Below are 16002 nucleotides of genomic sequence, written 5' to 3'. Positions count from 1 at the left end.
GATCTTTGGAATTGCTGTACAAAAATCGGGTTCACAGACTCCTTGTGTGTACGCATACTGATTGTAAGATAAAACCCTAATCTACAAGTTTGTTTCGATATCTCTACTTTTATCTGGCAGTTGTTCGAAATAAACACAAGATTTCCAAAACCTTGATTTATATCTAAAGGGAAATAGATTCGGTGTTTTGTGAAAAAAAGATCGAAAAATATCAAACGTGTTGGAGAACTTTGTTCTTCCAGAAGATTTTCGGGAATAACCTCCAAAGAGAATTTGTGTTCTGCTAGAAGTTATACGAGAAGAATTCCTAAAGAGAATCGGTGTCCTGCTAGGAGTTCTATAAGTGCTTGAATACAACTGAAGAAGGTATTACATCTAGTCCGAATAGGTAGTAGTAAATTGGTGTAACAACTTATAATCAGTGTGTGTTTATTATGGACTAGGTCCCGGGGTTTTTCTGCATTTGCGGTTTCCTCGTTAACAAAATTCTGGTGTCTGTGTTTTTTTTTTCCGCATTATATTTTATTTATATAATTGAAGTAATACAGGTTGTATGTTAATCAATTATAATTGTTAAATCCAACCTTGTTTGTTGGATAAGACTTGATTGATCTTGGACTCTTGACTTTGTCCTTTTCACATTGTTAGACCAGTATGGACAAACCCTGTTTTAAGTGGACACCTTGTTGAAATATTCCTTTAGTGATTGTTGCTTAAAGAGGTTTATACACGGTGGGTCTTAAATAGGTTGTGATAAAAACAAAAGATATTGGTTTAATACCGTCCAAGAACTCACACACTATAATCAGGTTTACGGACTTGTTTCTGTTTAACTCTGATTGTATTGAGAAAGAGATATAAACTCTTTGATATACTTTTCTTTAGATTGAGTCTGACTGTCTAGTTGATTCTCTTGAAATTATATTGTATTTTTTCATAATCAGATTACCGAACGAAATATTGGGTGTGGTTGTTAGACCCCCGCTTTTTCAAGTTCCACATAGGGTCAAGCTTTTCATATGAAAGTGTCTCAAAGATGCAGTTCATATGGGAGATAAAATTTCTCACTTTAATAGCAGCATACAATCACACTGCAACATATGTGATTCTTCTGAGGAATCACCCTTTCACCTTTTTCTCAGTTGCAGATTTGCAAGAGTAGCTGGAGGGAACTCAACATTAATATTGATCAAGTGGCAACAAATTTTAACAACATTAAAGACTAGATAATAACATGGTTTACTTCTTCAAATATTGCTGGATTTGAAGATCAACATCATTGGAGAATGACTGTAATAGTTGGTTGTTGGATCATATGGAAGGAAAGATGTGAACACATCCTCCAGGACAAAACGCTGAATCAAATTTCTGCTGTTACTCATATCATATTTCATTTGCATAATTTCTCTTTATCTTCTCAAGCTCCACCATTTGATACTCCTAGGCTTAGTATACTTGATAACAGTCCCACAAAATTAGATTCAGTTTTGTGTTGATGTTTCATTTGATCACCTGAATAACTCTATAAGCACTGGTATGGTGTTGTTTTCCATTACAGTTACCCAGTTTGCAGTCAAAGGCCTATGCAGACGGAGTAATTGATCCAGAGGCAGGGAATGCATGACAGTGCTGAAAGCTCTAATATGGATTAAGGAGCAAAACGTTCTAGAGATACATCTCAAAGCTGATGCTGAAGTTGTCATGCAGTCTATAACATCTGACACTCTACAAGTCAGATATGAAAATTATCATCTTATTAGGAGTATTAAAAGTTTAATAACTTCTTTTAAATTTTGTAAAATTTCTCATGTTAAAAGAGTTTATAATAATGTCGTTGGTCTGATTTTAAAGCGAGTTAGAAGAGATAAACTCACTCTAGAAGAATACATGGATTTCTCTCAATGGGCTAAATCTGTTTTACAAAGGCACTATGTGCCTAAAACCTTTTAATTGATAAAATTTTCAGTTTATCTAAAAATAAAAAAAATATCATTCGATAGTCATGTTTATATTCGTCACATAGGTTTTTAAAATGCTTTTCAATGATATAAAATTTACCGTGGTATAGTTTGAGAGATAAATCATTTATAAATTGTACTACTAGCTCAACTAATTTGGGACGGAGGTAAGTATATGCTTATAATCCATTGCTCGATGTTAGATAACATACAACCAAGTTACATTACGTGTGCCGATAAATGTTAATAAAATTTCTACCACATGAGTCGCATTTCATAGAATTGATATTTATTTTGGTGATGATTTGATTATTGGAAATCGTTCACGGGATATCCAATTACTTATTGTCCAGCTTATGCTTCACCAGCTTTCTTTGTTTGCATCTAAATCACCCGGGGCTCGTCTTATGGAAAGGGGAAATCAGTATGGGCATATGCTACTTTTCTACAAAGTGGAATCCTCTTCTACATTACTTCCTCGACCAACGACACTTGCAATGCCTTATAACATGCACGTAAAAAAGGGAAGTTAGTATCCTGGACTGAAATGAGTTAGTGTTTATATGTCTAATCTTCAGTGCTTTTGAAGCATCTTTATTAGACTATGAATACTAACCCACTTTAAGTTAGGAAACCAAATATTGATGTTTCAGTCTCTGCTATCATTTGGGTAAGTTTTAATATATAATTTATATACAAAACTATGTATTTAGAATTTTATACATAAAATCTTAATATTTATATATACTTGTACTCGTCAAAGAGGTAGGATGCACTGGCGATTTGACAGGATTTAAGAGGCTCGTATTATTCGTTGGATGACCGAATAAGAAAGGTCCAGATAATCTCATTTAAATCCGGGTTACCGGATATTCACCAAAATACGTTGTTTTTCTACTTTCCGTATTTCAAGCATTTTATTCCCTCTCTAACTCACAAATACAGAGAACACTTTAGGATCTATATTTGAATCATTGATTAATGGACATGCAGTCATCTAGATCCAATTCGGAATTGGGAAATTTATTAGTTCTTCCTAGGCCCATATAGTTATTTATAGTAGGGTCCAACCGGATTTTATCCTTATCCTAATGTCCAAAGTTTTTTGAAACAAGGAAATGACTATTATACCCTACTACTAAATACGTGAGAAACAAAAGATTTCTCAGTATTCCATATATGTATTGTTGATTTATAATCTGAAAAACAGCTGCATGTCAACAACCTAATGAGTCTATGAAAAACAAAATCGAAACACTTTTATTTCAATATTCCATATATATGTACTTGTGGATCAAACAAACAAAAAAAGGTGATAAAACCATAAACAATAACAAAACCAAAGCAATATGTTTAATTATTCCATATATGTATTGCTGATTCATAATCTAAAAATCAATTGCATGTCATAAAAATGTAATGGAATCTATGAAAATACAGAACCAAAATACTTTTACTTCAGTATTCCATATATGTATTTCAGAATTATTCAAAAAAAGTGATAAAACTATTTTTAAAAATAACAAAATCAGCAATAGACTTCTATCCCACTGAAAAGACGAGGGTACCCAAATACACCACAATATTTAAATTATCCACCTATAAGTCCTCTTACCAAAAGTGATTTTCTATGGAAAAAGTCGATACAATACTACAAATAGGTATTCACACTTTGTGTGATTGTCTATGGATACGAGATCGAGACAATACAACAATCAAAGTGTGATTGCTTGATAATAGGTTCGGACTTAACCAAACTCTATAGGATCACTATCAAGTAATACGGGGTTAACGTTTGTGTATTTTACTTTTAATTATAATAAACAATTATAATTGCGGAAATATAAAAGTAAAAGACATAGCAAGATTTTTTTAACTTGGAAACCGTAAATGCAGAAAAACCCCGGGACCAAGTCCAGAATTGAATACTCTCGGAATTAAGCCGCTATGCAAAATCTAAAAAAAAACTTCGTATAGTTGAGACCAAGCAACTAAACCTAGTTCACATAGTTTCTTCAGCATCCCTGCGCTTCCGACATTCAATAAGTGCACGCACTGGAAAAATTCTTTTTTATCGTATTCAAAACAGTAAAGGAATAACAAATCTGTTTGGTAACAACTATCTTGATTCTTTCAGATGAACATATATCAAGTCATATGGAAAGTCTCTTTCATTATTAACTAATATATCTTCTAGAAATAAGTTTTGCTTTCTGGAAAAACAAATCATATACATCCGAAAATCTTCAAAAAAAAATTCTCAAAAAATTCGGTTTGGGATCTCACCTTGAGTATCAAGGAATATCTTTGAACAATAAAATATAAGATTTATGAACATGTTCAAATAACTCATTACGTCGATATCTTGAACTTTCCTATTTTTCAAACCCAATTTCCAAAATCCCAGAAACCCTAAAGTGTATATGACTACAGAAATCGTTTTTTCACATGGGGATCGATTCTAGCATGACTCTCAGTGTAGCTAGGGATCGTTCTACTCTTATTCACATATAGGTTAAAATCGGTACTACCTTGACTCCCAGCATAGGTAAGGATCGGTACCACCTTGAATACCTACATAAGTAAGGATAGGTTCTACCATGATTCCCAAACATAAGTAGGGATCGAGCCTTATTTAGATCTTCAATGAAAATCGGACCACCAATCCTATTAATTTTTTTCAACTACGAAACAAGTCGTAATTCTACTTCCTTAAACTCATGTAATCAAATATAGTTTTCAAGGAATGAAATAAATGCTGAGTTCATTACACAATATAGTATCAAGTTACAAAGATAGTGTCTGTATCGCAATTACGAAGTTCAAAAGATAAGTATTATACTTCGTAAATCAATATACCTAAGATGTAAAACAACTTGTACATTCTTCCGCGACACTTTGATCATAATAAGATGATCAAGTCTCTAATATCAGAGTTTCATGTATATAACTTTGCATGTTATGTTTTCAGTCTAAACGACTTGAAAGTAACTAAATAGGAACGGAAACAAGTCAAGTATTGTATTACTAACCTCAAGTAAAAGGATAATGCCTTTGTTGATGTCGACACGTCTTCAGAATCTTCAGATCTTCAGATTAATACTTGTATGTCTCAACATTTTTAGAATTCATACTCCAACCTAAAGAAATTGAATCTAGTGAACTAATCAAACGACTTTTGAGTTTTGATACTAAAATATGACAACCAACCTTGATGTTAGAGTAATGCTCGGTTGAACCCACAAGTTTTGCTATCTCAAGATTGTTGTCAATGTTAGATGATCAAAAGTATATCTTGAATTCTAGTATACTAAGTCAAGTTTCGGACTAGGTTTAGAATTTGGTAGTTGAGTATCAGATATCACCCTCGAATACTGAAGATCGACGAAGACATTTGGAGAATTTCTGTATAGGTATGTGAAGACTGAACCATTCTATTTTACTCACTATCTCTTACCATTCCATCTGTTGAGACGCTGCCATATGACTTACAATATATTTAAAAAGAAGAGGTTCCAAGTCAAACTAGTCTTGTTAAAAATCTCGAAATATGATTTTAGCAAAGATGTTCAATGATCCTTAAACAAGTTAGGTTATACTAGTGGCAACCTAGATTTGTGCTTGCAAAAGATATATTCATGCCTGACATTTTTCCTCATTAAAATGATATTGATCGTGCATTATTTGGATGATCAGTTTTTCTTTGCTGTAATAAAATTAGCTTTCATGAAAATGTCAGGTTTCAAGGTTCATATATGAATCGTCTTTATGATACCGTCTTTTGTATTTTTTTTTTTTTTAATAAGTTTTCAATTCTACAAATATTGTTAATTTGGATTTTAAGATTTTGTGTATTCAAATGAAGTATTTCTTGAGTGATATTGTAACTATATTTGATTTATATGAGGTTCAGACATATTTGGATCACATCAATACAATTGCACAGTTCAATTATAAACTTCTGTTTTACCACATACAATTTACAAGGATCTCAGCATTTTTATTTATTATGTTGTTTATTAGATCGTTTTTTGTATTATTTGATAGATGACCATTTTTAAGTTTATATTTCAGGTCTACATAGTATGATCCAACATTATTGAAGCTCAAAATGCTTATCCCTTATAGGTGATTAAGGGTGATGTTCACAAATATATGTTAGAAGATTCAACTTTTACACATGTATCATTTACCCTTTAATTTTTATTTTATTAATGATTTGCGTTTGAGATTAGAAATCAAATTAAGTTTTCATTTTTTTTTCCCTGTATGATCATACTCATGTTCACTTACTCGTATAGATTTATATAGATTTTTATGTGAAAGTTAAAATATAATAACTCTTTGTTTGAGGTTTTTAGTTTAATACCCCCTATATTCTTTTTTCTATCTTCTTTTTAATAGAATTGGTCCCGCAAAAACTTTCCACAAGACAAGGATTCTGATAATTTTGTGTTTGGAGTGCACATGATGTTTTAGGAAAAATTATCTTTAATTGGTCCAGCTGGGTTCCGGGTTGTGGTCATTGCAACTAATACAGTGGATGTGTATGGACCCCACACCCACACTTTTAATAAAATGATTCTTTGATGTTATCATAGATGTAGTTGGGATATTGACTAGCATCACCAACGTACAAACTGTGAAGATACTAAACGGCTATGAAGTCGTATGTTGGAACTCAAATGACAGAGAAAAGAATTGTCGATTGGTAGTAAATGTTTTTTTAGCACAACATCGAATGCCTATGTAAAGTGTATTTTGTGATTCTACGCCATCTTTCAAGTGGACAAGAAAACATGTTAATTGTTAAGATTCTCGATGTAAAAAGTTAATAAAAAGCATTGGAGTTCATACATGAACTTACATCTATGCGATATTTGAAACCATTGATGATTCAAACGTAAACGCTCCAGTGAAGAATTAAAATTATTGTATGATTCAATTTATACAAATGATAGGATATAATGTTGTATAATTTAGTGATACAGTTTAATATCTTACTTGGCTCTACAAAAAAAATGTGGTAGTGTTATCGAGGAGAAATAAGCACTATATAAAACACACATTTCTAATTTGTGCCAAACTATTTCGAGATAATCGTTATCTGATCACAACAACCATAAATTCATGAATTTCTCACTCTTCATAATTCCCAAGGTGAAAGGAAAAATAATGATTTTTGGTTTCATTTTGCAGCACCAATGTTGTTAGTTTTTTTTTCTTTGAATTTCTTGACTGTTTAGATGGCTAAATTAATAAACCATAACTATTAAATACCTTTATTATATAAGACATTACGTAACTTTGTTTGGTGGGGTTTTATAATTTTGGGTTTCCTTGCAAAAGCAAGTAACAAAACAGTATCTTTACGAAATCCAATAACATAATGCGACATATTCCTGTACAGTTATGATATGGGTTAAACGCTAGTTCTTTAATGCAGCTTATGTGGGTATTAACAAGTATTGGTGCTTTACCTCCCTAAAAGGTGACCTTATGAAGCCAGGAATCAATATTTTCTTAACTCTCAAAAATTGTTACGGGTAATGTTTACTTAATGCATGCATTTTCTATCCCACTTAATTCAAATTGAATGGGAGCCAAAAGCAAAGGCCACCTTCCTAGAAACCGTAGAATCTTTTGAGACCTTAAGGCCAGAAGGACAAAAATACCAAACAGAGACAATGATATGGTTGATTGTTGTTAAATGTAAATCAGTCATCGAAATCTAAGAGCACCAACATATGAAAGTGAGTTTTACTCGTGGGACTTGCTATAAGGAAATTTCCTTATGGTCGTTTTCAATATAAAGACTTAAAGGCCGAGGAAAATAAATCTCTCACATTGAATGGTGAAGAAATCCTCGATTCTTGTTAGCTGAAATAAGCGTTTTGTGATTTTTGTGAAACGAGAATCTTAGTAAGGACATTTGGAAACATATAATTGGTATAAAACTTACAGATCCAAAAGGAAAACTTCACTTATCATATTTGGAATTTTATTGAGGTCCAGATTCATTTAATAAATCGAGCACCTACCATATTAGGACTCTTTTTTCCAAACTGATACATACAAGGGAAAAAATACATATTTCACATATATTTTTTGCGAAAAAAAAAATAGGTAAATAAACTCGTACGTATTCCATATTTTTTTCCACCTATTTAATTACGTATGCTAAGCATATGTGCTGATTCGTAAAGCAAAAATCAGGAGATATGAAGAGTAAACCACTAACGATGCCATGAATCATGATGTCGGGAGACCGACTATCATCATTACTATCTCCAACTTCATGTAATATCTTTGTGTCTACTGGATTTTATCGCATCTTCGAATCATTTTCCCCTTCATTTTTGGATGTGTTTAATTCATATGTTAGTTATTCTTTAAATTTCTCTTTTTCACATGAAATTCTTAGTGATGTGTCCTCACGCACAACGTTGACAGCAAGTTTGACTCAACATGTCGGATAATGTGAGGATGTTATTTCTCACCCCGGTCAATACCCGTTAGACTCCTGCTACCCACCATCATAGGATTCTTGGCTTTCTTTATCAATCGCGTTTAACATCTTGACTGGTGGGCGTTGAATTTTTGGTTGCTTTTTTGGCCATGAGAATTTGACGTGGCAGGACGTGTGTATATCACTCGCAAATAAAATGCTACCATTATTGGCCTTACATCACAGTCGTACCTGCAAACAAAGTTATAGCCTTGTATTCAGTTGGTCGAAAACAAGCCACAAAGTGAGTATCTTTTATTTATAGTAGGTAGCCAACATCTTAACCACTGAGCCATGGCACTTTGAGTCAGGTACTGAACGCACCTATAATTCAATTTTTTTTATTGAATTTCATTGAATGTTGCATACACATCAATATTAATTCTATATGCTTCAAAAAAAACACGTCAATATTAATTCTATATGTTTCAAAAAGAAAACGTCATTCCTATATAAACATCCTCATGTTTAGTTTCTAATGTAAAATAAAAATAACAATGAAATTCTGCTTAACGTTCCAATATACGATTTGATTCTTCAAAATGAAAAACGAGTTACTTCCCGTTTTGCTATTTCAAAATCTCAGGCAAGCCCGAATGGAGAAGCAAGAAAAAGTGTCTAGGGGGCAACAAGCTCTTTGTTTAGCGTCAACTTACAAAAAATAATACAAACATCAAGACTTATTATTTAATTATTTAGAATGTGGGAACAAAAGATAATTGCATTCAACCAACAACTTAAACAAAACAATACCGACAAAACAATATCCAAAATAAAAACAAGCTAAAATCTAAACTGAAAATCCTCTCTCTTCTCTTCTCCAGTTGAGTTTCTCTCGCTACAGGGATGGAGCTAGGATTTTTTCGTAAGGGGGCAAAGCTAATTTATTTTTCTACTTATCAACCATTAGAGCAAAAAAATCAAAGCAAAAGTTTCAAAGAGAATGAGAATGTATGTTAAACTTCTTAGCATTTTTTTTTTAATATTGATAAGAAATTAGAGCGTGCATAATTAAAACAACAAGAACAAATAGAGAGGTTCACACTACCATTAAACTATTGAAGCACACAACTAAATGATGTATTAAAGATACTAACAATCAATAAATCAATCAGTATTTCCCCTAAACCATTTCTCATTCAATTTTAGAATTTTAAAGAACTTATATTTCATAGAATTTAAGAAAATATTAATCTTAATCAAAAACTATAAAATATTTTAATAATCAATCAAGCAACTAACCAACTATAGTAAATAAACCAACTTCGGATTTCAAATATGAGAAATTAATCTTCTTCACAAAGTCAATATCAAATTTCTAACTCAAATATTAGAGTTTCTTTAGTAATAATGAAATTACAATAAATAATTGGAGTTATAAAAAGAAGTAGGAAAAAATACCTTCAATCATTATCCCTTGATTAATCATACTATGAAGATAATGAAATTTTTATGATGGTATATGTTTCTATTTTGATTTTTTTGATTTTTTTCTTTTGAAGCATATTTTGTTTTGTTTTCCACACTCTATTTTGTTATTCTTTTGGGTAACACAATCCCAAAAACAAACAGGTAAAACAGTTGTGTGAAAATAAGTTACATGTACTAAAACAACCATAAAAAGAGAACGTGTTCAAAATAGAAAAGTTAATTGTTGTGAGATAAGAGAACGTACGTACTGAGAACCGATCACGACTCACACCACACGACGATACCCCGCGTAAATCTAGCACTTTAACAAGCTAACAACAAATTTGAGATATTTTAACGGTGGCGAGGTATGATTCCCCCATGTTAGTGCACTGCTCGGTCGAACTCAAAAGCGCTGCTATCTCAAGCTTGTTTGTTAGTGATCAAAACTATAAGTCTTGATTTCTAGTCTACTTATAGATGTCTCGGACTAGGATAGATTATGTATTTGAGATTTATACTTCATGGCGTTCATCAATTGAAGATGAAGAACTACTAAGGAGAGCTTTTGGAACTTCATTAATAAAAGGTATGTGGAGAATTAAACTCATCTATCACTTGGAAAGTCTATTTCTACTATATCTCCTATATTGAGACATAAGTCGTGTTACGAAATAGTTTTCTGTTATATACATTTGAGATTTCGAGCTGAGTTTAACTCGCTTACATATTTCTCGAAATATGTGTTGGTAAGATTTCGCTTCAACCAAGTTCATCTTATATTCTTGGCGAAAGTCGAAAGATGATCATGTGAAAATTTCCGAGTAACATCTTACATGGTTTTTGTGATACAATCATTTGGTGTAGACTTGGAATGTTTCTTTATGATTATTTCAATAACTTGAAAATTGCTTTGATGCTAATAGTATGTGAAAACGGGTGTTGTCATCCTCTAAGAAAGTTTCAATGATTGAAATAGAGTTTAGAACTATTGGATTATAAACATAGTGTATTCTTGCATGTGTGTGATCCATGACTGGAACTAAAGTATGCATACTCGTATGCATACTTGAAGTCGTGAAATTTCGTGTACCAAATACACATACCGGTTGGCATACTTGCGTAAGGTATAGTTCCGGGAATTTCTGCTGGGTTTTGGAAGTGTACTAAGTATGCGTACCCGTTCGCATACTGGCGAACCCAAACTCAGACCGGCTACATAAGTATGTGTACCCGTTTGCATACTTGAGTGGTTAAAGTTCTAAAATCGGTTGTGACATGAACTAATACATTTATGTGTTCATGAATTGATTCGAGTGAATCAAACCGATTTTGCTTCAATTGTGTTCTTGTATGCTTCTATGAGAATATAGCAATTGAACAACTCTTTAACTAGTTTCATTTGAACTAGTTATGATTAAGATGAAAAAGTTTGATATGAGAGTGTCCATATAGCTAACCTCGGTTAACTACGGTTGAGCCAACATGGTGTACACGTTTAGCTACAGCTACATAAACCTAAATGAAGGTACATTTCATTTGTGTATAACAAGCTAAGGTCGATCTGACGGTTGAAAGATATTAGCTTGAATTTAATCAGGTTTTCATCTAACGGTGAATATTGAATGCTTTGTTACCAAGGTAACTTAGATTGCAAACCCTGATTTCAAAACTATATAAAGGAGAACTCCAGCAACTGGGAAACCTAATCCCCACACCTTTTGTGTGATACTAGTTGCATATGCTAGAGTCGATTCTCCTTTAACCTTAGGTTTTTCACGAAACCCTGTAGGTTAACGACTTGAAGACTTCATTAGGATTGTGAAGCAAGACCCAACTATTTTCTCTGTAGTTGTGTGATCTGATCTTGCTGTTTCTATTGTATTGAGTATTATCTTCTTTAAGATTGGATCGAGATTTAATCTACGGTAGGCAAGATAAAAAGTAGTCACAAACATATTCGTCTCATCGTTTGTGATTCCAAAATATTTAGTTTCGCTACCATACGATTAAGATTATTGTGAGGTGATTGATAATACTAGGTTGTTCTTCGGGAATATAAGTCCGGATTATCAATTGGTTATTATTCACCTTGATTTATCAAAAGACTGAACAAAACTCGTAGGTATTTTTTGTGGAAGACAGATTTATCTATTCCAATGGACTTTTCTGTGTAAGACAAATTTGTTTATCAAGTCTCTGACTTTGGGTTGTAGCAACTATTGGTTGTGGGATCAGCTAAGGGAATCGAGTGCGTAGTATCTTGCTGGGATCATATACGTAAGGAGCGCAAGTGTACCTTAAATTAGTGTGAGATTGATTAGGGTTCAACTACATTCCAGTCCGAAGTTCATTGGTAGTAGGATAGTGTCTGTAGCGTCTTAATATAATGCGGTGTTCAAAGCTGGACTAGGTCCCGGGGTTTTTCTGCATTTGCGGTTTTCCTCGTTAACAAAATTCTGGTGTCTGTGTTATTTCTTTTCCGCATTATATTTTGTTATATAATTGAAGTATCACAGGTTGTGCGTTGAACCGATCAATTGGTAAATCCAACCTTTGGTTGTTGATTGATATTGATTGATCCTTGAACATTGGTCGTTGGTACCGTTCAAGTTACTTCTCTTATATTCAATCAGGCTCGCGAATTCCAATTTGTTGATTGCAAATTTAATTGAGAAAGAGAGATGCAAAACTCTTTGATATATTTTTCTCTAGATTGAGTCTGACTGTCTAGTTGATTCTCTTGAAAGTATATTGGAGTTTGTCTATTCAAATTTCCAAACGACATATTGGGTGTGGTTGTTGTACCACCGCTTTTTCACCCCCTCCCCGCTAAAACTAAGCAAATCAATCGTTAGTAAAAAAAAAAAAATCCAAAATTTTAGGGGACTCGGCAGCCACCCTTGAGTAATACATAGCTCTGTCCCTGACGTCTCCCCATGTAAATCTAGCACTTTAACAAGCTAACAACAAATTTGTGATATTTTAGGGGTGGCGAGTTACGATTTTTTTCCATAAAACTAAGCAAACCAACCGTTGGTCAAGAAAAATTCCAGAATTTTAGGGGAGGCGGCAGCCACTCTTGAGTAATACATAGCTCTGTTCCTGTCTCGCCGTGTAATGATCGATAGTTCTCATTTCGATATCTTCAAAATTTTAACGTTTTCTTACTTCCATACATAGAGATTCAAAACATTCCTGCTAGATTTTTTTGTTTGTTTTGGGGGTCATGGATAAACTGTTGTTTAGATAAAGCTGCGATCTTTATTTTTATTGCAATTGGAAAAAATATTAGAGATTTAATTTCTAATGGTTCATGCTTTCTGCATGTTTGATTTGATGTTGCACTCAGTTATCAGAATCATGAAGAATTTTTTTATCAGAATCATGTTTTCTACATTATTACTGATAAGGATAATAGAATGCTTGTTGTTACCCCCTCTAGTGAAGAAATTCTTAGTACTATAAAAATCATGAAAAGTTGGTCTGCTCCAGGTCCTGAAGGTTTTCAAGCAGGATTTTACAAATCTCAATGGAGTTTAGTTGGTGAAAATGTCTGTGATATGGTAAAACATTTCTTTACTTCTAAACATATTCTAAAATCTCTTAACAAGACCTATATTTCCTTGATTCCAAGACCAAAAAACCTACTTCTCCAATTGATTTTAGACCCATCAGTCTTTGTAATACTTCTTATAAGATTGTCTCTAAAATTCTTGTTAAGAGAATGCAGCCTCTTATGGAAAGGATTGTGTCTCCTTATCAAGCATCATATTTCTATAGTAGATTGATTGATGATAATACAATCATTGCTCATGAACTGATCCATTCTACGAAGAAAAAAGAAGGTGAAGGAGGTTGGTTAGCTCTCAAGACTGATATGTCCAAGGATTTTGACAGACTTGAATGGAATTTTATTTACAAATCTATGGAAAGCTTTAGATTTTGTGAGGACTGGATTCATCTTATTCAACAATGCATCAATACTACCCCTCTCTCTGTCCTTCTTAATGGCTCTCCTTGTGCAGAATTTCATCCTTCTCGGGGCATCAGACAAGGTGACCCATTGTATCCTCACTTATTTATCTTGGCTATGAAGTGGTTGTCAACAACATTTTCTTGTGTTCAGCTGGCTAAGGAAATATCAGGTATCAAAGAAGCTAGAGATGCCCCCCCATCGATCATTTGCTTTTTGCAGATGATTGCCTTGTTTTCACTCATGCTAATTTAACCAGTGTGACTAATCTCTTACAAAATTTTCAAGATTTTAGTTCACAATCTGGTCAGGTCATTAATTTTGAAAAATCCTCCATTTTATTCAGTAATCATTTGGATTCTTCCACCTGTGATATTCTTAGTCACATTATAGTTGTTAAAAATATGAGTGAAAATGAGAAGTACCTTGGTTCTCCCCTTCTTATAGGAAATTCAAAAGTTAACTCTTTTGTTGAAGTTAATACCGCTTTTGAAATAAGGTTATCTACTTGGCAAGGAAGTACTATGTGTCAAGCTGGAAGAGGTATTATGGTTAAAGTTGTGCTTAATGTTGTTCCTATGTATCAAATGAGGTCTTTCAAGATTCCTAAAATATCATCAAAAAATTGGATACATTGCAAAGGAAATTATTATAGGGTTATAAAAATAATAAAGGCAACAATCCTGCAGCTTGGCAAGACTTGTGCATTTCTAAGGAATTTGGGGCCTTGCTTTCAAAGATCTTGAAGTTTTGAATCATGCTCTCCTTACTAAGATGGCATGGAGAATCTGCAATAATTCTGATCTTCTTTGTGCTAAAATCTTAAAAGCCAAATATTACAAGAATGAAGATTTTCTACAAATCAGTCAAAAAAAGAGTTGTGCTTCTTGGATCTGGAGGGGTGTTGAAATTGGACTCAAAATTCTGCAACAAAGTGTCTGCATGCAACTAAAGAATGGCAGAAAAACAAGAATATGGTTGAAAAATGGATCATTAACCTAGATGTGGTTCCTGTCCATATATCTGATAGTTATCTGAACTAAAATTTTTGAGTGAGCTGATGATTCCCAATACTTCTTCTTGGAATATCAATCTGTTGCATGAGCTCTTCAACTCTGAAGTGGTTAGTCATATTTGCAAAATGAATATTAACCCTAATGAAGAAGATATAATGAGATGGAGACATACTAAGGATGGTCTTTTCACTGTCAAGAGCGCTTAGAATAAACTCATGGAACCTAGAGTCACTCAACAAATTTCGACCAACAGTGTGCCTAGAGAAGTATGTAAATCTCTTTGGAAAATGAAAGTTCCACATAGGGTCAAGCTTTTCATATGGAACTGTCTCAAAGATGCAGTTCAAATATGAGATAAAATTGCTCACTTTAATAACAGCATACAATCACACTGCAACATATGTGATTTTTTTGAGGAATCACTCTTTCACCTTTTTCTCAGCTTCAGATTTGCAAGAGTGGTCTGGAGGGAACTCAACATTAATATTGATCAAGTGGCAGCAAATTTTAACAATTAAAGAATGGATAATAACATGGTTTACTTCTTCAAATATTGTTGGACTTGAAGATCAACATCATTGGAGAATGACTGAAATGGTTGGTTGTTGGATCATATGGAAGGAAAGATGTGAACACATCCTCCAGGACAAAACATTGAATCCAATTTTAGCTGTTACTCATATCAGATTTCATTTTCATAATTTATCTTTATCTGCTCAAGCTCCACCTGTTGATATGCTTATAATTCATTGCTCGATGTTAGATAACATACAACCAAGTTACATTACGTGTATCGGTATCCTGCCACATGAGTCGCATTTCATAGAATTGATGTTTATTTTGGTGATGATTTGATTATTGGAAATGGTTCACGGGATATCGAGTTACTTATTTTCTAGCTTATTCCTCATCAACTTTCTTTGTTTGCAACTAGATCACCCGGGGCTCATCTTATGGATGATTCTTCTACAAACTGGAATCCTCTTCAACATTACTTCCTCGACCAACGACACTTCCAATGCCTCATAAAATGCACGAAAAAAAGGGAATTTAGTATCCTGAACTATAACAAAACCAAAGCAGTATGTTTAATTATTCCATATACGTATTACAGATTCATAATCTAAAAATCAA

Source organism: Papaver somniferum, chromosome 5, assembly GCF_003573695.1.
Source record: "Papaver somniferum cultivar HN1 chromosome 5, ASM357369v1, whole genome shotgun sequence".
In the NCBI taxonomy this organism is placed as follows: domain Eukaryota; kingdom Viridiplantae; phylum Streptophyta; class Magnoliopsida; order Ranunculales; family Papaveraceae; genus Papaver; species Papaver somniferum.
The sequence above is the reverse complement of the archived record's forward strand: the minus strand, read 5'-3'. Positions refer to the sequence as shown.